Source organism: Paroedura picta, unplaced genomic scaffold (genome assembly GCF_049243985.1).
Source record: "Paroedura picta isolate Pp20150507F unplaced genomic scaffold, Ppicta_v3.0 Ppicta_v3_sca21, whole genome shotgun sequence".
Classification (NCBI taxonomy): domain Eukaryota; kingdom Metazoa; phylum Chordata; class Lepidosauria; order Squamata; family Gekkonidae; genus Paroedura; species Paroedura picta.
The window spans coordinates 4,996,381-5,018,706 of record NW_027518618.1 but is presented as its reverse complement, the minus strand read 5'-3'; the positions used below and the strand labels follow the sequence as shown (position 1 = coordinate 5,018,706).

At 52.1% G+C, this 22,326-nt stretch overlaps 1 protein-coding gene across 4 annotated transcripts in view; it reads right to left on the bottom strand.

Annotated features, from left to right (window-relative positions):
• The window catches only part of SIPA1L3 (signal induced proliferation associated 1 like 3), a 64,698-nt gene that overhangs the window by 29,170 nt on the left and 13,202 nt on the right, over positions 1 to 22,326 (bottom strand). The gene's annotated exons all lie outside the window — the stretch shown is intronic.

Below are 22,326 nucleotides of genomic sequence, written 5' to 3'. Positions count from 1 at the left end.
TGTGGGTGGGGGTGGGAAAGTGTGCGGGCGGCGAATGCCGTGGCTGGACGGTGGGGATCGAGAGTGGCGGGCAGGGAGGGTCGTCTGGGGTGCGGGTGGGAAGGGTGCAGTCGGCGGCGGGCGGGCAGGCATGCGAGGATCCGGGCGCACAGGCAGGGAAGGGCATTCGCTGGGCGGAGGAGAAGCGATTTTCCCCAAGCCTAGGGAAGTGAGGCGAGCCTCCTCCCTGGCGGCCATCCGGGCAGGATGGCGGCTCGGGCGGACTGGAATCTGTGGTGCGGCGTTCGGGAGACGGGCCAAGTGTCGCCCTGGAGTGCCACTCAGAGGAATGAATCAGGAGCCACAGAGCCCGCCCTAACTCCTCCCCAACAGCCATTATTGCTCTATTTAATCCGCTCCGCAGGAGCTGATTAAAGATTATCATCATTATTATTATTTGGACATAGCCTGATGCTCCCGCAAGGCTTGCGGCGGGTTATATACAATATAAAACACATAAAAGCCCTAGTACAATAAAATTCTCATAAAATAACAAGCCCAATTAACCCACCCAATCCAAGTAGCGTCAAGTATATAACTTGACCTAATCAGGGGGAAGGAATAGCAACCGCCAGAGTAACCCTAATGGGGGGGGGTCCAAATCTACCATCCATGCGCCGGCCTCAACCATAAACCTGGCGGAAGAGCTCCGTTTTACAGGCCCTGCAGAAAGCTGGTAAATCCCGCAGGGCTCTTAGCTCTTCCAGGAGCTCTTTCCACCAGGTAGGGGCCAGGACTGAAAAGGCCCTGGCCTTGGTGGAGGCCGGGTATGACCATCAGATTTGTACCCGCTGAGCGCAAGGCCCTTCGGGGGGAATAGGGCACAAGGCGGTCCTGCAAATATGTGGGTCCTAGACCGTGGAGGGCCTTAAAGGTTAAAACCAAAACCTTGAATCTGATCTGGGCAGCAATCAGTAACCAATGCAGCTGCCTCAGCACAGGCTAGATGTGGGTCCTCCAAGATGTCCCTGTGAGGACCCTAGCAGCTGCATTTTGTACCAGCTGTAATTTCCGGATCAGATGCAGGGGTAGGCCCGGGTAGAGCGAGTTACAGAAATCTATTATGGAGGTGATTGTCACATGGATCACTGTGGCCAGGTGGTCAGGAGACAGGTAGGGTGCTAGTAGACAAGCATGGCCCACTACGTTCTTGACCTGAGCCTCCAGAGTTAGTTAGGCATCCAAGGTCACTCCCAGATTCCTGGCTTGGGACCCGATAGTCAGTTGCGACACGGCCAAGGTGGGCAGGCACACTTCCTGAGCTGCCCCCCTCGCCCCGAACCATAGGACCCCCATCTTGGCAGGGTTGAGTTTCAGGCAACTCAGCTCCAGCCATCCAGCCACGGCTTCCAGACATCTGGCAAATGGATCCGAGGGGGAGTCTGAGCGGCCATTCATTAGGAGATACTGCTGGGTGTCATCTGCATACTGATGACATCCCAAGCAGTAACTCCTCACCAGCAGGGCCAGAGGGCGCATAAAGATGTTGAACAGCATGGGGGAAAGTACCGAGCCCTGAGGGACTCCACAAGGGAGCCTAATTGAACTCAACATTGCATCCCCCAACGCTACCCTCTGGATCCGGTTTAGGAGGAAGGAGCGTATCCAGCATAATGCTGTACCCCTTATTCCCGTCCCGGCGAGGTGGCATGCTAGTAGCTCATGATCGACCACATCAAATGTGGCTGACAGGTCTAATAGAACTAACACAGCAGAACCGCCTCAATCCTGGTAACGGAGATCATCCGTCAGGACGACCAGCACCGTCTCTACCCCGTGGCCAGGACTGGTATGGATCAAGAGCTGAATGGATGCAGAAATTCAGGGAGCAAACACATATCCACGCAGCAAAACAGAAACTAAGCCGAGAATGGGAAAAATTAACAACCTACTTGAGAAACAAATAGAAGAAAACAATAGAATAGGGAGGTCTGAATGACCGTAAATAAATACTGATTGATTGATAGAATAGGGAGGACCAGGGATCTCTTCAAGAAAATTGGAGATATGAAGAGAACGTTTCATGCAAAGATGGAAATGATAAAGGGCCAAAATGGTAGGGACCTCACAGAAGCAGAAGAAATTTTAAAAAGGTGGCAAAATTATACAGAGGAACTATACAAGAGCGAGCTTAACATCCCTGATAACCACGATCGGGTAGTCACTGACCTGGAGCCAGACATCCTGGAATGTGAAGTCAAATGGGCCTTAGGAGGTCTGAGCAACAATAAAGCTAGTGGAAGTGACACCATTCCAGCTGAACTATTCAAAATCTTAAAAGATGATGCAGTAAAAGTGCTACACTCAATATGCCAGCAAATTTGGAAAACTCAGCAGTGGCCACAGAATTGGAAAAGGTCAATTTACATTCCAATCCCAAAGAAGGGCAATGCCTAAGAATGTTCAAACTACCACAGCATTGCACTCATTTCTCATGCTGGCAAAGTTGATGATACCACTCTAATGGCAAAAAGCGAAGAGGAATGAAAGAGCCTCTTGATGCGGGCGAAGGTGGAGAGTGCAAAAGTTCGCTTGAAACTCAACATCAAGAAAACTAAGATCATGGCCCTCTCAATTCTTGGCAAATAGATGGGGAAGAAATAGAGGTAGTGACAGATTTTATTTTCCTGGGCTCCAGGATCACTGCAGGTGGGGCAAAGAAATTAAAAGACGCTTGCTCCTGGGGAGGAAAGCTATGGCAAATCTAGACAGCATCCTAAAAAGCAGGGATATCACCATGCCAACAATAGTGCATCTAGTCAAGGCTATGGTCTTCCCAGTTGCAATGTATAGCTGTGAAAGTTGGACCGTAAGGAAGGCTGAGTGTCCAAGAATTGAGGCTTTTGAACTCTGGTGCTGGAGAAGACTCCTGCGAGTCCCTTGGACTGCAAGGAGAACAAACCGATCAGTCCTAGAGGAGATCAGCCCTGACTGCTCCTTAGAAGGCCAGATCCTGAAGATGAAACTGAAATACTTTCGCCACCTCATGAGAAGGACTCCCTGGAGAAGAGCCTTCCCTCCTAGGAAGGAGCCCTAATTACCTGCTATGCCTCCTCCTGCGAGGCACAGAGAGAGACAGGGAGAAAGAGAGAGAGATTTCTGCACCTCCTGGCGTCCCCTGGGTCCTAGAGCCCATTACATTCCAGGTTGCAATGGGCTTTCTTGCTAGTCTTTACACCGCCCGTGGCGCCACGGGCGCCACGGACTAAATAAAGCCGTAAGGGCTGTGTAGGAGGAGTTAGGGCGCGCTCGGTCCGGGATGAGGAAGGGTGCCGATTGGCCCCTTCCTCTTGACGGACCATCGGCCGAGCCAATCGGCAGGCGCGAAGCGCCTGCCGATTGGCTCGGTCGATTCCCACCCCACTCACAAGGAAGCAACTGCGAGCCGCGCAAAGCGCGGCTCGCAGTTGCTTCCTTGCTGGCGGGCTGACGCGTCGGAGGCGTGAAGCGCCTCCGACGCGTCAGCCCGCCGCCCAGGGAGCCCCCGGCAGTCGCGCGAAGCGCGGCTGCCGGGGGCTCCCTGGCCGGCGGCTTGGCGCGGCGAGAGGCGCTTCGCGCCTCTTGCCGCGTCAAGCCGCTGCTCAAGAAAGCACCTGCGAGCCGCGCGAAGCGCGGCTCGCAGTTGCTTCCTTGCTGGCGGGCTGACGCGTCGGAGGCGCAAAGCGCCTCCGACGCGTCAGCCCGCCGCCCCGCCGCTCAAGCCTTCGCTGTAAAGCCGCCTCCGCTCTCAAGCCTCTGCTGCCGCCGATCAAGCCCTCGCCTCCACCGTTAAGCCGCCTCCGACGCCGCCGATCAAGCCGCCCCTAAAAATGGCCGCCAGTCAGAAAACCCAGCGCCGGGTAAGAAATCTTTTACTCTCCCACTGCCTCCTAGCGCCCATTGTATTTAGGATACAATGGGCTATTTTACTAGTAAATGTATAAAGAATATCCTGAGCAAGACATCCTCTACCTTCTTACTGCAGATTTTCTTATAGTACTTTGACATGTTATTTATTGTTAAAAGCTAGAGTGGGTGGATAGAGGAGGCATAGCCAGTGTCAGTTCAGCAGTAGAAATGGCTGCCTGGGGAGGTGGTGAGCGTAACCTCACTGGAAGTCTTCAAGCAGCAGCTGGATGGCTTAATCCTGCGAACCCTCGGGCATGCCCCCCCCCTCAGGGGCTGGGGCTGCTTGCAGGGGGCCACTCTCTTCCAGGAGAAAAGAGACGAACAGCTGTTTTTTTGGTACGTTTCACTATTCAAAGGAATCTCCAGGCAGCTTACTATCACCCATTACTATCAGGCAGGTGAGGCTGAGAGAGCCCTGAGAGAACTGTGATCACCCCAAGGTCACCTGACTGGCTGCATGTGGAGGAGGAGTGGGGAATCAAACTTGGCTCTGCACATTAGAGGCCACTGCTTTTAACCACGACACCATACTGGCTCTCCAAAATAAAGAGGTCTGGAAACCAGGAGTGGCCACAGACAGGCAGTGCCCAGGAGGGCCCCAGTGGATAGATGCTCCCGCTGCCTGGGAGGCCAGCTCTGTCCTAGGAGAGCCCCACTGGCACCCTTCCAGGTTACGTAGAGAGGACGGGAGCACCAATCACATCTGCAAGAGGGAGATTTGTCGTCAATCCCATCCGCATTACATTTCACGCTTTGTTATGGGATCTGCTGTCAGTCTGTGCCGGGAAACCCACGCCAGTCCATCTCCACAGCTGGCACCAGAGGAATCACATACTGGCCTTCCCTGCAAACACTGGCAGCTGCATGGAGCGCCCCCCCCCCCCCAAGATCAAAGTATACTGGTGCCTCTGTGGAGCGGAGCAAACCAGAGGTGTGCTGAGCCAGGGGCTCTTGGCTTCCCAAGGTACACCTGTGTTTCATTGGGCTGCAAGGTGATCCCACCTGCCCGGGCTTGGACTGCCCTTTGTAGGATCCATCCGAATGCACTTGGCCCCTGAAGCCCCACAACTCCAGAGGGGCAGCCGTGTTTCTCGTTATCCAGCTCAGCACAACGAAAGTCCCAGGACACTTACAGTCTCACAAGGCGGATTCCGACCTGCCTTTTGGGGAGCTCTGACTCCTGACGCTCAAGCTGGAATACAGGTTGCTGGTCTTGCCCCGGGACTGTGCTCACCCAGGGCTTCTGGGTACCACCAGAAATACCTTTCACAGTCACATTCCCCCTCTTTCCCACACCAGGAGTTTGGACTTTTTGCTCTAGTGTGATCACAGGGGACTGATATGTCAGCTCTAAGCCATCCTGGCTCACTGCAAGAAGGACTCCAGAACCCAAAACAGCTAAAAAAATAGAAATGTATGGCCTACTGTCAGGGATGCAATGTGCAGTACCACAAGGGGGGGGGCTCTCTCCTATCCTTTTAAACATTTTCATGCGCCCTCTTGCACAACTGGTATGGAAGTTTGGGCTGGGCTGCGATCAGTATGCAGATGACATCCAGCTCTTCCTCCTGATGGATGGCTGCCCTGACTCTCCCCCAGAAATATTAGCCAGCTGCCTGGAAGCAGTGATGAGATGGCTCAAGCAGAGTCGCCTGAAGCTCAATCCTTCAAAGACGGAGGTCCTGTGGCTGGGTAGGAAGGGCCCATGTGAGGAAGCACGCCTGCCCACCCTGGATGGCGTAGAGATTACTACGGCTCACTCTGCCAGGAACCTGGGTGTGATCCTGGATGCTTCCCTCACAATGGAAGCCCAGGTCACGAAGGTAGCACAGCTGGCATTCTTCCATCTCCGCCAAGCCAAGCTACTTGCACCCTACCTGGCCCCAGAACACCTAGCCACAGTGATCCACGCGACGGTCACCTCCAGGCTGGATTTCTGTAACTCACTCTATTCAGGCCTGCCTTTAGCCTTGACCCGGAAACTACAGCTGGTCCAAAACGCAGCAGCCAGGATTCTCACAGCGACACCGTGGAGATCCCACATCCGGCCCATCCTTCATCAATTGCAATGGTTGCCAGTTGAATTCCAGATCAGGTTAAAGGTTCTGGTAATTACTTTCAAGGCCATACCCGGTCATGGCCCAGTCTACCTGAGGGACCACTTCCCTGCCTACGCCCCCAAAAGAGCTTTACGCTCCACCGCCACCAGCCGGCTAATGGTCCCTGGCCCAAAAGAAGTTTGCCTGGCCTCGACCAAGGCCAGAGCCTTCTCTGTCCTGGCCCCCACCTGGTGGAACGAGCTCTTAGAGGAGATCAGGGCCCTGACGGGACTAAAACAGTTCTGCAGGGCCAGCAAAAGGGAGCCCTTCCACCAGGCATTTGGCTGCGGCCAGGCCAACCAACCAACATCTGCAGGGCCCCTGCCCACCCCCCCCAACCCACTAAGACTCCTGGACCTGTTTGAATTACTGTTATTTATGTTATACTGTTATGTTATACTGTTACCCGGTTATATCAGTTAATAATATGAATGCTATAGTTATTAAATGTATAGTTCCATAGATAGTTTCAGTTATATGTAAACTACCCTGAGCCTTCAGGGAGGGTGGTATATATGAATAAAATCAATCAATAAATAATATAAAATGTATAAATATATGAAAATGCACATATTTAACACAAATTAAGTTAAAATCAGCAGCAGAAGAGTAGGTCCTGATATGCCACTTTTCTCTCCCTGAAGGAGTCTCCAAGCAGCTTCCAATCCCCTTCCCTTTCCTCTCCCTTTCCTCACTGGCAGTCTTCAAGCAAAGGCTGGATACATACTTTTCTTGGATGCTTTAGGATGGTTAGGGCTGATCCCGCATTGAGCAGGGGGTTGGACTAGATGGCCTGTATGGCCCCTTTCAACTCTATGATTCTATGATTCTACGATTCTATGATTCCCCACAACAGACACCCTGTGAGGGAGGAGAGGCTTGGAGAGCTCTGATATTACTGAAGAAGAAGAAGAGTTGGTTCTTATATACCACTTTTCTCTCCCAGGAGTCTCAAAAGCAGCTTACAGTCGCCTTCTCTTTCCTCTCCCCACAACAGACACACAGTGAGGTAGGTGTGGCTGAGAGAACCCTATTACTGAAGAGATGGTTCTTATATGCTGCTATTCTCTACCAAGAGTCTCAAAGCGGCTTCCAATCACCTTCTCTTTCCTCTCCACACAACAGGCACCCTGTGAGGGAGGTGAAGCTGAGAGAGCCCTGAGATTACTGAAGAAGAAGTAGAATTGGTTCCAAGATGCTGTTTTTCTCTACCGGAAGGAGTCTCAAAGCGGCTTACAGTCGCCTTCCCTTCCCTCTCCCCACAACAGACACCCTGTAAGGGAGGTGTGGCTGAGGGAGCCCAGATATTCCTGCTTGTTCAGAACAGCTTTATCAGTGCTGTGACAAGCCCAAGGTCACCCAGCTGGTTGCATGAGGGGGAGCACAGAATCGAACCTGGCTTGCCAGATTAGAAGTCTGTACTCCTAACCACTACACCAAGCTGACTCTCTATAAGGCCTCAAAAATAGCCCTACATACAATACAATACAAACAAAACCAATACATAAAATACCAAACAAGGACCAAATGACCTAGCCCAAATGGGTTTTGACGCAATAGCCTTCTTCAGTGGTCAGCCGTAACATGGATTGTAAAAATACAATAGCTTTAACAATAGAAAGTATTATTAAAATATAAAAATACAAGATATCCAGTAAAGGAGGGGTGGTGGTGGTGGATTATTTGTTTTAAATAGCTAGCTATTCTTTTAAACTGGGACTCAGGCTTAGGTTGAAATTGCAGAGGCCGCTTTAGAACTGCAGGCTCTGGTTCAGTGCAGTTGTAGAAAGGCAGTGACTTCTCTAGACTCCTAAGAGACATTTAGGGAAACGATTCATCAGGCTCAGCACGCTGCCAGCTCTCCTCAAGTGGGGAGGGAGGGGGCAATCCTAAGTAGCCCTGGGTGGGCCACAGCAGCAGACCTCGTCTGCCAAGACCCCGTTTCCCGTATGCTGGGGGCAGCATGGGGGCTGAGCTCCAAGGGTTGGCACAGGCAGCAGTGGGCAGGGCATATGTGAATTGTCGCCCTCATGACTTGGGCGGGATGCCCGGCTTCTATATGGCGGAGGGCCTCCGCTCAGCTGACCTACTTCCAGGGTCCCTCCGAGTGGGGGTGGGGGCTGTTCCCAAGCAATTAATGAGGGCAGCAGGCCTCCCACTCCATGCCTATTGCTCCATTCTGGGGCCTCCAGAGCACTGAGAACAAACTCCATAGGGATGGCATGAGTGCAAAGGGCAATTCACTCCCACCTGCCCATGCTCGGTTTGTACAGTTTTTCAAGGACCTTTCTGGGGGGGGGGGGGAGGTGCAAGGGTCGGTGTGCTGGCTCTGCTATCAGAGCAAGGAGCCCTTCCAAGGCAGGCAGCGCTGGCGAGGCGGCATGAACTGGGGTGCCCCTGAAAGGCCGGAGGGAGGCACTCGGCTGAGATAATGGGAGACGACAGCCTTCACACTGCATCAGGCCTCCCGGCAGCTGATCTGCTTGGAAACCACAGGGCCTGCTTCCCTCTGGGAATGAAAGGGAGGGTTCCTCCGTCCCCTTTCTTCGTTCCCATACTCCGGGTGCTGAAAGGGATCACCTGCTCCCAGACCCCACTAGCGTTCATCGGAGCCAACACGTGAGAAAGACTCAGCTCCAGCAGCTCCAGCACTGCACCACATCTGAGCTCAACCCTTTGGCAGGCAGCCGGTGGCCTTGGCTTCAGAAGATGGGAGTAAAGCGGGAGGAGAAGGGGTTCTTTTGACATCCCTTTTTCTGTAGAGCGGCATTTCCCAACTGGTGGGTTGTGACCCAAAAGTGGGCCCCAAGCCAACTGTCTGCCATGGCTGTTTGTCCTTTGTTTTATTCTTTCTCTCCCATTCTCATTTTCATTATTATACATTTCAATTTATTAGTTGCCAGTTTCAGCCAAGGCTAGCTCGTGACAACTCACAACATAAAACCAATGAAGTACAGTATATTCATATAGAACAGTACTTAATAAAACCCAGTTTACAAATCATCCATGCAAGACAGAACGGTGGTGAAGAAAACAGTCTACCGATCCCACTAGGAACCGTGGCTCATCCACCTTCCCAAGAGCTGCCCTGGGTTGGAATGCAAGGGGACGGAAGCTGTACAAGAAAGGGAGAAGGAGAGGAGGGCATCTCTCTGGTAGCTATTAATTTGGGGGAAACAGAATGCTGGCTGCTTGTGGGGCGACTGCACCCTGTGTGGGGTGCTTTTGGGGCTCTCAGTGGCATCTGGCTGCACTAGATGGGTGACAAGGGTCACAGTCAGAAAAACTGGGGGGGGGGGGCTGGCCCTGGATGGGTTTCCGTACCAACTGAATTTAGACCTGCGCGCCTCCATATGGAAAAGGCTGCTAAGGTCACGAACGCAGCAGGACGTTCTTCTGAAGCCCAGCCCAGAACCCCAAAGGTGACCTCTAAACAGCTGCCATGCCCATCAGCATCGGTGGCGCTCACATACACTTGTGTGGAACAGAAAACAAGCCCCCCCCCCTCCATGAGACACATGAAGCAGTAGCCCGGGCACAAGCCAAGCAGTGCTGCTCACAGTCGCAAGCGCATTTAGGGCAGAGAGGCTGCCCCTGGGGCATGCAGCAGAGATCCAGTCCCACTCAAGCCCAGCATTCTGCTGCAACAGGCTGCTCCTCTATGGCTCTGGGGCCCAGGCCAGAAGGCCTCTGTCGCCAACTGGAAGGAAGCCGAGATAGTCCAGCCAGACAAGAGCCCATTGGGGATCTCTGCCCCTCCCAGAGGAAGCCATACCCTTGCCCTGTCCAAGCAAACAGCCTGAGCCACAAACATGGACACACACACACACACACACACACACACACACACACACAGAGCAGAAGAACGAGCAAAAGGAGCTTTTCCGGATGAGAAAAAGATGCCTGCCTCCTCCTGAGATGCTTTTGGCACCCAAAGGGATGATACCCAGACTAAAAGCTCCTGCTACCTGTGTGGCACTCTGCCATTTTGGGAAGTCTATGCCTTTCTCCAAGTGGTAATTTAGAGGGAACAGCTTCAGATCTCGCAGACACTGATGAGGGAATTAAATGCAAATCCTGCTCGTTTTCAAAGCCTTATTAATCAAAGAGAAAGGTTGGAGGGGGGACGTAAATAACAACAAAACAGACTTGAGGTAGCAGAATAAAATGTAGCAAATCAAAAGCATTTTATTCCCCTCTATAACTGTAATCAGCCAAGAATCAGGATCACTGCAGGTGGGGACTGCAACAAAGAAATTAAAACACGCTTGCTCCTGCAGAGGAAAGCTATGGCAAATCTAAAGAGCATCCTAAAAAGCAGGGATATCACCATGCCAACAAAAGTGCATCTAGTCAAGGGTATGGTCTTCCCAGTTGCAATGTGTGGCTGTGAAAGTTGGACCATAAGGAAGGCCGAGCATCAAAGAATTGAGGCTTTTGAACTCTGGTGCTGGAGAAGACTCTTGCGAGTCCCTTGGACTGCAAGGCGAACAAACCAGTCAGTCCTAGAGGAGATCAGCCCAGACTGCTCCTTAGAAGGCCAGATCCTGAAGATGAAACTCAAATACTTTGGCCACCTCATGAAAAGGAAGGACTCCCTGGAGAAGAGCTTAATGCTGGGAGCGATTGAGGGCAAAAGAAGGGACAACAGAGAATGTGGTGGCTGGATGGAGTCACTGAAGCAGTTGGGGCAAACTTAAATGGGCTTCGAGGAATGGTAGAGGACAGGAGGGCCTGAAGGATCATTGTCCATGGGGTCGCGATGGCTCGGACACGACTTCGCACCTAACAACAAGGACCATTGCAGGGACAAGAAAGTGAAATAGTAATGGGTTGAAAGGGCTGTACTGGTCAATTCCTACTTCTCCCCAGCCTTCTCTTGCAAAGGGAATCGTGCTCAACGTGGCAAAATCATTTCACGTGATGAGGGAGAGGAATTGTGGCCTAGGATCACTGTAGGGCTAGTCCATGAACACCTAGTTTCTTTAAATGAAACCAAATCCTCTGGGCCAGATAAACTGCATCAAAGGGCAGTAAAAGAACTTGCAGATGCAATTTCTGAGCCATTGTTCATTATTTTTGACGATTCTTGGAGAACATGTGAAGTGCCAGAAGATTGGAGGCAGAAAAATGTTATCCCCATAATCAAGAAGGGGACAAAGGAGGATGAGGGAACTACTGAACCAGCAACTTGACATCTATAGCTGGCAAAAATTTTGAACAAATAATCAAACAGTCAGTCCTTGAGCAGCTAGAGTGGATGGCTGTAATTACTAAGAGTCAGCATGGCTTTCTCAAGAACAAGTCATGTCAAACTAACCTCATCTCTTTTTTTGAGAAAGTAACTCCCTTGCTAAATCTGGGGAATGCTGTGGACATAATTTATCTTGATTTCAGTAAGGCTTTTGATAAAGTTCCACATGATATTCTTATTGACAAATTGGTAAAATGCAGTATGGATCCTATTACTGTTAAGTGGATCAAGAACTGGCTGACACATTGTACCCAAAGGGTACTTGTAAATGATCTGTCATCTTCTTGGAGAGGAGTGATAAGTGGAGTGCCTCAGGGCTCTGTCCTGGGCTCTGTGTTGTTCAACATATTTATAAATGATTTGAGTATTGCAGACGATACTAAACTGGGAGGGGCAGCAAACACACCAGAAGAATCGGAAGCTTTTGGAGGTTTATCTGACACAATTGGGAATGCGTTGGTGATTGTTGTTGTTGTTATGTGCGAAGTCGTGTCCGACCCATCGCGACCCTATGGACAATGATCCTCCAGGCCTTCCTGTCCTCTACCATTCCCCGGAGTCCATTTAAGTTTGCACCTACTGCTTCAGTGACTCCATCCATCCACCTCATTCTCTGTCGTCCCCTTCTTCTTTTGCCCTCGATCGCTCCCAGCATTAGGCTCTTCTCCAGGGAGTCCTTCCTTCTCATGAGGTGGCCGAAATATTTGAGTTTCATCTTAAGGATCTGGCCTTCTAAAGAGCAGTCAGGGCTGATCTCCTCTAGGACTGACCGGTTTGTTCGCCTTGCAGTCCAAGGGACTCGCAAGAGTCTTCTCCAGCACCAGAGTTCAAAAGCCTCAATTCTTTGACGCTCGGCCTTCCTTATGGTCCAACTTTCGCAGCCATACATTGCAACTGGGAAGACCATAGCCTTGACTAAACGCACTTTTGTTGGCAGGGTGATGTCTCTGCTTTTTAGGATGCTGTCTAGATTTGCCATAGCTTTCCTCCCCAGGAGCAAGCGTCTTTTAATTTCTTTGCTGCAGTCCCCATCTGCAGTGATCTTGGAGCCCAGGAAAATAAAATCTGTCACCATCTCCATTTCTTCCCCTTCTATTTGCCAGGAATTGAGAGGCCCGGATGCCATGATCTTTGTTTTCTTGATGTTGAGTTTCAAGCCAACTTTTGCACTCTCCTCCTTCACCCGCATCAACAGGCTCTTTAGTTCCTCTTCACTTTCTGCCATTAGAGTGGTATCATCTGCATATCTGAGGTTGTTGATATTTCTCCCTGCAATCTTGATCCCAATTTGTGACTCCTCTAATCCCGCATTTCTCATGATGTGCTCTGCATACAAGTTAAATAGGCAAGGCGACAGTATACAGCCTTGCCGAACTCCTTTCTCAATTTTGAACCAGTCAGTGATTCCATGTTCAGTTCTTACTGTTGCTTCTTGACCTGCATATAAATTTCTCAAGAGACAAATAAGATGCTCTGGTACTCCCATCTCTTTAAGAACTTGCCACAATTTGTTGTGCTCCACACAATCAAAGGCTTTAGCATAGTCAATGAAGCAGAAGTAGACGTTCTTCTGGTACTCCCTAGCTTTCTCCATGATCCAGCGTATGTTGGCAATTTGATCTCTAGTTCCTCTGCCTCTTCGAAATCCTGCCTGTACTTCTGGAAGTTCTCGGTCCACATATTGCTGGAGCCTAGCTTGTAGGATTTTGAGCATAACTTTGCTAGCATGAGAAATTAGTGCAATGGTGCGGTAGTTTGAACATTCTTTGGCATTGCCCTTCTTTGGGATTGGAATGTAAACTGACCTTTTCCAATCCTGTGGCCATTGTTGAGTTTTCCAAATTTGCTGGCATATTGAGTGTAGCACTTTTACTGCATCGTCCTTTAAGATTTTGAATAGTTCAACTGGAAAGCTGTCACCACCACTAGCTTTATTGTTGCTCAGACTTCCTAAGGCCCATTTGACTTCACATTCCAGGATGTCTGGCTCCAGGTCAGTAACTACCCCATTGTGGTCATCAGGGATGTTAAGCTCGCTCTTGTATAGTTCTTCTGTATAATTTTGCCACCTTTGTTTAATCTCTTCTGCTTCTGTGAGGTCCCTACCATTTTGGTCCCTTATCATACCTACCTTTGCATGAAACGTTCTCTTCATATCTCCAATTTTCTTGAAAAGATCTCTGGTCCTCCCCATTCTATTGTTTTCTTCTATTTGTTTGCACTGTTCATTTAAGAAGGCATTCTTATCTCTTCTAGCTTTTCTCTGGAATTCTGCATTCAATTGGGTGTATCTTTCTCTTTCTCCCTTGCCTTTCACTTCCCTTCTCTCCTTAGCTATTTGTAAAGCTTCCTCAGACAGCCATTTTGATTTCTTGCATTTCTTTTTCTTTGGGATGGTTTTAGTTGCTACCTCTTGTACAATGTTGCGAACCTCCGTCCATAGTTCTTCAGGCACTCTGTCTATCAGATCTAATTCCTTAAATCTATTTGTCACCTCCACTGTGTATTCGTCGGGGATATGATTTAGTTCATACCTGAGTGGCCTAGTGCTTTTCCCTACTTTCTTCAATTTAAGCCTAAATTTTGCAACAAGAAGCTCATGATCTGAACCACAATCAGCTCCTGGTCTTGTTTTTATTGACTGGATAGAACTTTTCCATCTTTGGCTGCAGAGCACATAGTCAATCTGATTTCTGTGTTGACCGTCTGGTGATGTCCATGTATAGAGTCGTCTCTTGGGTTGCTGGAAAAGAGTGTTTGCTATGACCATTGTATTCTCTTGACAAAATTCTACCAGCCTGTGCCCTGCTTCATTTTGTACTCCAAGGCCAAACTTGCCTGTTATCCCGGTTATCTTTTGGCTTCCTACTTTAGCATTCCAATCCCCCATGATGATAAGCACATTTTTGGGCGTTGCTTCTAGAAGGTGTTGTAGGGCTTCATAGAACTGATCAACTTCATCCTCTTCAGCAGCAGTGGTTGGGGCGTAGACCTGGATCACTGTGATGTTGAATGGTTTGCCTTGGATTCGAACTGAGATCATTCTGTCATTTTGGAGATTGTATCCCAAGACTGCTTTTCTTACTCTCTTATTGATTATGAAGGCTACTCCATTTCTTCTGCGAGATTCTTGTCCACAGTAGTATACCTGATGGTCATCTGAATTAAATTCACCCATTCCTGTCCATTTTAGTTCACTGATTCCTAAAATGTCGATGTTCAGTCTTGTCATTTCTTGTTTAACCACGTCCAGCTTGCCTTGATTCATGGATCTGACGTTCCAGGTTCCTATGGAATAAAAATCTTTACAGCATCGGACTGTCTTTTCGCCACCAGTTACTTCCACAACTGAGCGTCCTTTCGGCTTTGGCCCAGCCGCTTCATTCATTCTGGCGCTACTCGTACTAGCCGTCTGCTCATCCCCAGTAGCATATTGGACACCTTCCGACCTGAGGGGCTCATCTTCCAGCGTCATATCGTTATGCCTATTGGAACTGTCCATAGAGTTTTCATGGCAAAGATACTGGAGTGGTTTGCCATTTCCTTCTCCAGTGGATCACCTTTTGTCAGAGCTCTCAGCTATGACCTGTCCGTCTTGGGTGGCCCTGCACGGCATAGCTCATAGCTTCACTGAACTACGCAAGCCCCCTTGCCACAACAAGGCAGCGATCCTTGAAGGGGGGTTGGTGATTGAGAGTGGGGCAAAAGTGGTGGCCTCTGGAAGTACATATTTTAGAGGGTGGGCTCCAAACCAGATACCTTTACATTAGAAAGAGTAGTTGGAGCAGCATTTAATAGATTTTTCTTTGCCACTCAGCAAGTCCTTTGATTTTATACGTGAGAGCATTCCTCACAATAATTTGACCACTGAGGAAGACCCCTCGAGGTCAAAACAAGTTTGGTCCATTCTGTGTTGGTCTATTCCATGTGTAATTAAAAATGTGATGTTTTTAAATTATGATGGCTATGTTTTTAACATGTCAAACTAGTACACTTTATGTAATAAATATTTGACAATTAAAAAAAAATTTTTTGCAGCTCAACCTTTGGGTTCCTAGCTTTTCTGGTTAGATTGGGTTTTTGTTTCCTTTTTGATTTTGCAGATTCTCTCTCCTCCCCAGATCTGAGCAGCACCCAGGACTCAAGAAGAGTGTGACTCCACCTGAAGGACAGCCTTGCGAAACTCCCCTCCCATTTCAAAACTGCTCTGCAGAGAAGGTGCCCAGCCAGGGCACAGTGGGGGATGCAGGATGTTGCATGTGCTAAGAGGCCCTATGCCAGTGGTGGTGGGACCAGGAAGGCAACCACTGTCACACTCCTACCCTGTCTCCAAGGGCAGTCCTTCAGCCTGGGCCCCTCCTTCAAGATGGCTGGGGGAGGCATGGCATAGCCCAGGCAAAGGCTGGGCAACGGATGTTGGTGCTTCTCGCTTAGGCAGTTGGAAAAACACGGAGAACCCACCCCCCCACCCCCGAAATAAAAGCTACCTCTATAGTACCTGATTTTTGGAGTCCATCTCTGTGTTCTCAATATTCATGGGAAATATGCCTCTTATTTTATTATAATTATTATATTTATATTATACACTGCCCTCCCTTTTGGCTCATGCTTCACATGCCTGCGATAGAAGCATGCACATGTGCACACTCCCCATCCAGCCTTTAGCTGGGCCTCCCTCACAAGCCACCCAGAGGCCCAGCCAGGCCCCTTTCACTGGCTGGCAGGGGCTCAGAGGGGGGTCCTGGCACAGGGGCTGACAACTCCCAGGGCAGCTTTGGCTGAGGGGAGGGGAACACTGGAAGAGCTCCTGGAACAGAAGCCAGAGCAGGACTGGCAACATTGCCTGGAGGAAGAAGAATTAGCAGCTATGGGCGGGGGGGGGGGAGGAGATCTGTCCCCCCCCTTTGATTGAGAATGGCCACTGTGAGTTCCCTCTGGTGCCCTGATGACCCATCCCGCCTATCCTCCCCCCCCCCCCATGCTGCAGGGGGCTCCCCAGTACCCATGGTCCCGCATGTGCCATGTGCTGCTCCCACAGCCTCCGGGAGCTCAAGGCAGACTGGAGGTCGCTGCCGTGCTGGGGCTCAGTGGGAAGCAGAGAGTCTCCTGCCCCAAAGGGCTTCTCTCCAGAGGCTCATGGCCCCTTCCCCAGAGGACAAAACGGACCAAGACATGCTCCTGTGGGATTCCACTCAGCAGTAACAGCTCCCAGACTTTGGACTGGCCACTCTCAGAAGCAGAATGCCACAGACAGGTGCTGACTGCGGAGGGGAAGCCAGCTGGACTAAATGGATCAGCTTGTCCATTACCTCTGCAGCTTGCATCCTTTCTCCAAAGGTTTTTGTTTCCTTTCCATGCCTGGGAAGGGCACTGGCTCTCAGCCAGCCAGCCAGCCAACACGGGAGAGGAAGGATCTGTGCCCAGCCTGACAATCGGAGCGGAAGAACGTGCTCCTCAGCAGGACCAGGTCCCGGATTCCTGGGCTCAGAGGTCAGGAGGCCTGTTAACCACTGCAGCTGGAGCCGCAACAAGGAAGGGGCCTCTGGGGAGCCCCCCATGCTGCCCAGAACAGTCACAAGCTACAATCAGGCAGGGCTGGGCTCAGGAGGAGGGTGGCTGGTTAGAGAGAAAGCGGAGAGCTGCAGGAGCAGCCGTCTCACCCCCCCCCCGCCCCCGGGCCTTTTTCCAAACTAGGGCCATCTCCATGCTCCAGAGATCTCCTCCCTCATGCCTAAGTGGCAGACATCACAGGAGGAGCGCGCACGCACGCACGCATGCCAAGAACACTGGTCCTTCGGCAGCTGAGCCACATGCCAAACATGCACCCCATGGACTTCTTCTTTGATCAGCCCAAAGTGGCCATACTCCAGCCACGCCAAGACACCTTTACCAGCAAGTGCTCCAGGGCTACAGCAGCGGAGCACCATATCTCCACAGCAGGAAAAGAAGGCAGCAAAGCCAAGACAAAGCCGGGAAAGCCTCACCCTCCCTTGAGGTCGACATAGCAGCAAGCCCTTGATCCCAGCACCCCCTACCCCATGTGCAACAGGGGGATGGACTCCACAGTGGAACCCCTGACTAACGCCCGATCCCGAGACTTTGCCTCCTTGGCCCTTGGCCGAGTAAGCGTCTGGCTCGCCATGAGTCGTCCGCATTACTCACAAGTCTTGCTGCTGGTGACATTTCCGGGAGAAGATGAGAAGCCGTCGACTTGCAGAAAGAGCAAGCAGGAGGGAAAGGCGTTGCACAGATGGTCAGGGCCAGCTCTGCTCTGATGCTGGGCTTTGGTTTTTTGGGGGGAGGGGGGCAGGGAGTGTCTAGACTGCACCTGGAGGCTGCTGCTTCTTGGCCCTGACCAGAAGAAGGGCACTGCGCCTCAGAGCTGGCTGGCAGAAGAATGCTGGCCGCTGCGGGGGCAAATACTCAGCACCCAGGCAAGTGAAGAGGTGACTCAGGGAGCCAGGGGAAAAAATGGGGGGAGCGACTTTACTGGGGCCCTGAGGCCAGAGCACCGGTAAAAAAATCCAGACTCAGAGCTGACTTTTCAGGGCCTCTCTGAAGTAGCCTGGCCTGCAGCAGCTGCTTCTGAGGCACAAGGATGGCAGGCCACCAGAGATGCTCCCAGGCAGAGTCCCTGCACCTTCCAGAAGAGACACTCTCTCCCACGTCACCCCCATGTGGAGACCCACACAGCCCCATGGGCTGGGAGGGCCAGGAAGCCCCACATGATGCTCCCTTCCCCAAGGGTGCCCATGAGGCATGACAGTCCTGTTCCTGGAAATAAATCCAAGCAGGCAGGGAGAAGAGGGGGTGTACCTTCTGGCGAGGAAGTCGAGCAGCCAGAACAGAAAACGCGTGCTGGGAAGAGGCTTCCACAAGGGATCTTGCCTGGAGAGGGGTGGGAGGAAGTTAAGAGGAAGAAGAAGACCCTGAAGGGGGCAGCAAGGAGACTGTTAGATAGGTCAGAGAGTTTAGGTCCTTTCTATCTTCTAAATGTGCCTTTTGTCTGTCCTCTGACTGATGCTCTCAGGGCAATTTCCTCTTTCTTCATGGAAGCTTCTCACTCTCTCCTTGAGCTAGCATGTAGGCAGCACCTATCTCTCCTCTGCTCTGTCAGAAATGTCCTTCCATAAATAAACTTTTTCCTCCTTTAACCTAAAGATAGCGTTTGCATATCAATGACTTATCCGCCCTGCTAACAGGCATGAGGGCTGTAGAAGCCACATGAGGAGGAGATGGGGGGCAAGCCTGGGCTGAGGCAGCAGGCAGCTTACTGGATGCAGCAGGGGTTCCCCAGGGCTTCTTCCCCATTTTGCACGGGGGGCCCTTCGCCAGCCAAAAAGCCACTCTGGCTGAGATACACTGCCGAGGCAGAGTTTATCAAAGTATCTTGTGATCTTGCCAGGCAGGAGCACACACAAAAAAGGAATAGAAGCAGGCAGAAATGCCAACCGACTGCACAGGCAGAGAAGCCATCCAGTTCCCTGGAGAGGCACCCCTGATATACCCCGGCTTCCGCCGCAGGCTGCCTTGAAAGAGGCTCTCCCTCTGCTGCAGACCCAGGCTGAGGAAAAGGCTGAAACAGGACCCTTGCAAACCCCAGAGCAGCTGCCCTACCCAGCCTGCCAGGTGGGACAATCCCCCCCTCCCTGGTCTGAGCCCTGCCATCCTCTGAGTGCCCTCTAGGGCAGCAAGCATGGGCTCTGCCACTGTTGGGCCGGGCACTTTTCCCACACAACAAAGGGCTTCTGCTTCAGGGCAGAAGGAGCAGGGTGCCACTAGTCTGCGATCAGCTCAGAGTGATCACCAAGGCCAGCATCTCAAGACTGGCATTCAGAAACAAGCATGCTTCCTGAGTCAGCCCAAAGTCAACTCTCCACCAGACTGCACTCAAGGACTGGCTTCCGTGGCTCAGCTCCTGGATCCGCAGGAAAAGGACAGGCGGTGGGTTCCTGAGCCTCAGGCTCAGCCGGCCAAGCCACAACAGATTCCGGAGCACAACCCTGCAGCAGGCAGCTCCCAAACACCTTCCCCTCCCACTCCAGCCCACTCCGGTTTGCCTTGCAGCAACATGAAAGTTCAGACGGAAGGGAAGAGCAGCTTCCTTGACTGCGTCCAAAAATACCGGCACGACTCGAGGGTGTGCCTTGGCAGGCAAGGCAGAACATTTGGGACACACAAAAACGCTGCCCCCAGCTCTGTACCGGATCCTGGATCCCCAAGAGACAGGAACCCTTCTGAGCATTCCCACATTGCTGCAAGGCTTCAACCTGCCACCCCTCCTCCAACGTGGTCAGGGGGACACCTAGCCGGAGGATCCACCCCTGGCTCTCCCGGGCCTCAGGGTAGCAGCAGCAGCACATTTGGGCCACAGGGGTCAAATTGTCTCGGCAGGCCGTGCTGCCAAGTGCCCCAATTCAGAATGGGGCAGTCCCAGAGGCTACGGAGCTTGCAGCCACAGCAGCCTCCTCTCGTGCCACTGACCCCTTTGGCCCAGCAGCCTCTGCCAGACAGACCACCGCCCCACCACCAAAGGAATCTGCAAGCAGTCCAGTGAATAGACAGAGAAGCAATGGAACACCTCTACAACTGGAGGGAAGACATGAGGCAGGGAGCTGCTAAGGAAGAGCTGGAGGGGGAAAGCACACTTGCCGGCTGCCACAAACTCCAGCAGCATCAAAGATTTATGGGGCATCCATTTTCTATCACAGGGGAGAGAGCTTCGGCTCAGGCTGCACGTGAGCGGAGGGGGAAAGACAACAACCATCCCTCAAAGTTGCAAGCCGAGGAGGCAGGCAGGTGCCAACTGGACGGATGGATCCACCTGTTCACCAAACAGCCCAAAAGGGAAACACCGGGCAAGCAGGCAGCATTTCAGACAAGGTGGTGCCCTTCGCAGCTCAGAAGGGGGCAGGCCAGGGCCTTTGTCCCCATGAGCCCCTCCTAGGAGGGCTGCATTTCATGGCGGTGGAGAGCCAACTGCTCCACCCTCCCACTGGGACCAGGATGGCAACCTCTCCCAGCTGCTTGACTAGCAGCCAGTGCACAAGGGGGGGGGGCTGCCGCCCTTGAGGGCTCCTCACGTAGATTTTGACTTGGTCCCAAGTCAAGCAGGAGTTTCCCATGCAGAAGTAACTTGGTATAAACGCAGCACAAGGCGGACACCCTGCTCTGGCCAATCGAGTGCAGCCTCCCTGGTAGACAGGCTGTATATCTGGGATGTACTGGTTGGCCCCTGGGTGATACGGGAGGCTGGACTGGATGGGCCCTCCCTGGTCTGACCCAGCAGGGCTCCCCTGATGTCCTTAGGAAGGCCTTGGCCTCTCTGCCCTGTGGCTGGCCCTCCAGATGAACTGGCTGGCCCCTGGGAGAGATGGGAGGCTGGACTGGATGGGCCCTCCCTGACCTGACCCAGCAGGGCTCTCCCAATGTCCTTAGGAAGGCCTTAGCCTCTCTGCCCTGTGGCTGGCCCTCCAGAGGAACTGGTTGGCCCCTGTGTGAGAAGGGAGGCTTGACTAGATGTGCCCTTTCTGGTCTGCTCCAGCAGGACTCTTCTTATATTATTATGAATGTTTTAAATAAATAAAAATAAAGGAAATGAAATCCATAGGCTGGGCTGCTTGCTTGAGAGGTCAAATTGCATGATGGAGCAGGATTCCAGGCAAACAGAAAAATGAAACCAAGAAGCTGGAAGGCCCGAAAGTCAAAAGAAAGATCCCACCACAGAGCAAAGACACATCCACAGAAGCATGAAGCCCTCCTTGGAGAATGTGTTCCAATCTCACTGCACCACAGGCATGCCAAGCCAGGCACCTGCTGTCCTTCCCCAATCCAGAAGGCCCCACAAAGCAGGAAGAGGGAATGGGAGCTGAGCAGGCCTGATTTCAAGCCACCAAAGACCCTCCAGAAAGGACACACAGAACTGGGAAGACTTGACTAGAAGCGGGCAGCATGAGAAGTGTCCCCACAAGCAAGCTGGAAGGGCAGGAGGCCAGGAAGCCTGTCTCATTGCACAGGCCAAGCCCAGCAAGCCTCAAGCAGCCAGACAGCAGCTCCAGTGGAAACAGGGCCAGGCCTGGAGGAGCAAATCCCACCACCATCCAGAGAAGCCTTCCCTACAAGGCAGCCGTTGTGCTGAGACAGGAAGGAGGCTTTTGTGTCAGCCATAGTGCCTGGGGAGGCCGTTGTCTGGGGGCCCTTCTGCCTCTCCTGCAAGAAACAAACTTTGCTTGAGGGAGAACAGTTCAAATATTTCCAGGTGTTACTGAGAAGCATTAGGAGGAGCAACATCAAGGCTACAGCAGTGCCTCAAATGCAACCCCACCACTCTGGCCCTGGCCCCCAGGATCCATCTGCTGCTTCAGAGGAAGGCAGCCGGCCAGCCTGCAGCACAAAGAGCAATCTCTGTGCCGATCACAACTGGGGAGGAGGAGAGTAGAGTCGTGGGAAGACAGCCCAGGGGTGAGAGGAAGTGGGATCTCTGCCTGACCTTCCCAAGCAAGCTGGTATGGCCCAACTCTGCACCAGGTCCTGGGGAGCCCCAAGAGGTGGGCTCTAAAACACCTGGCAGCTGGAGCAGGTGGCTGACTGTGGAAAGGTCATGGCCAAAGCTGCTGCTCTGCCTCCCTGCCTTGGGCATTTACATCTGACCTGTGCCAAGACGCCCTCCCCAAAGGAGAGTGCTACTCTTGCAGAAGAGAGAGCAGCACACCCGCCCACCTCGCCAAACTGGCAAAGCAGCCATCCACAGGGAGCCTGAAAAACCCGCCCTATCCTCCTGTTCGTCAGATAAGAGTGCTGTTGGAAAATGGGCAGACACCCACTTGTTTCCCAGCCCGCAAGCAGCTCCCAGCAGGAGTCAGTTCAGCCAGAGCTGATCTCAGGGAGACAATTAAAATGGGGAGGCAGTGCCTACCCCGGGAATGGAGCCAGGGGCACATAGGCTATTGAGCAAAGGGAGCACTCAGACTGGAAGGATCAGAGGGACCATTCTGGAGCATCTGGCCCAGCCAGGGATCTTTGGGGCTAAACCCCTGCTTTGGGAAT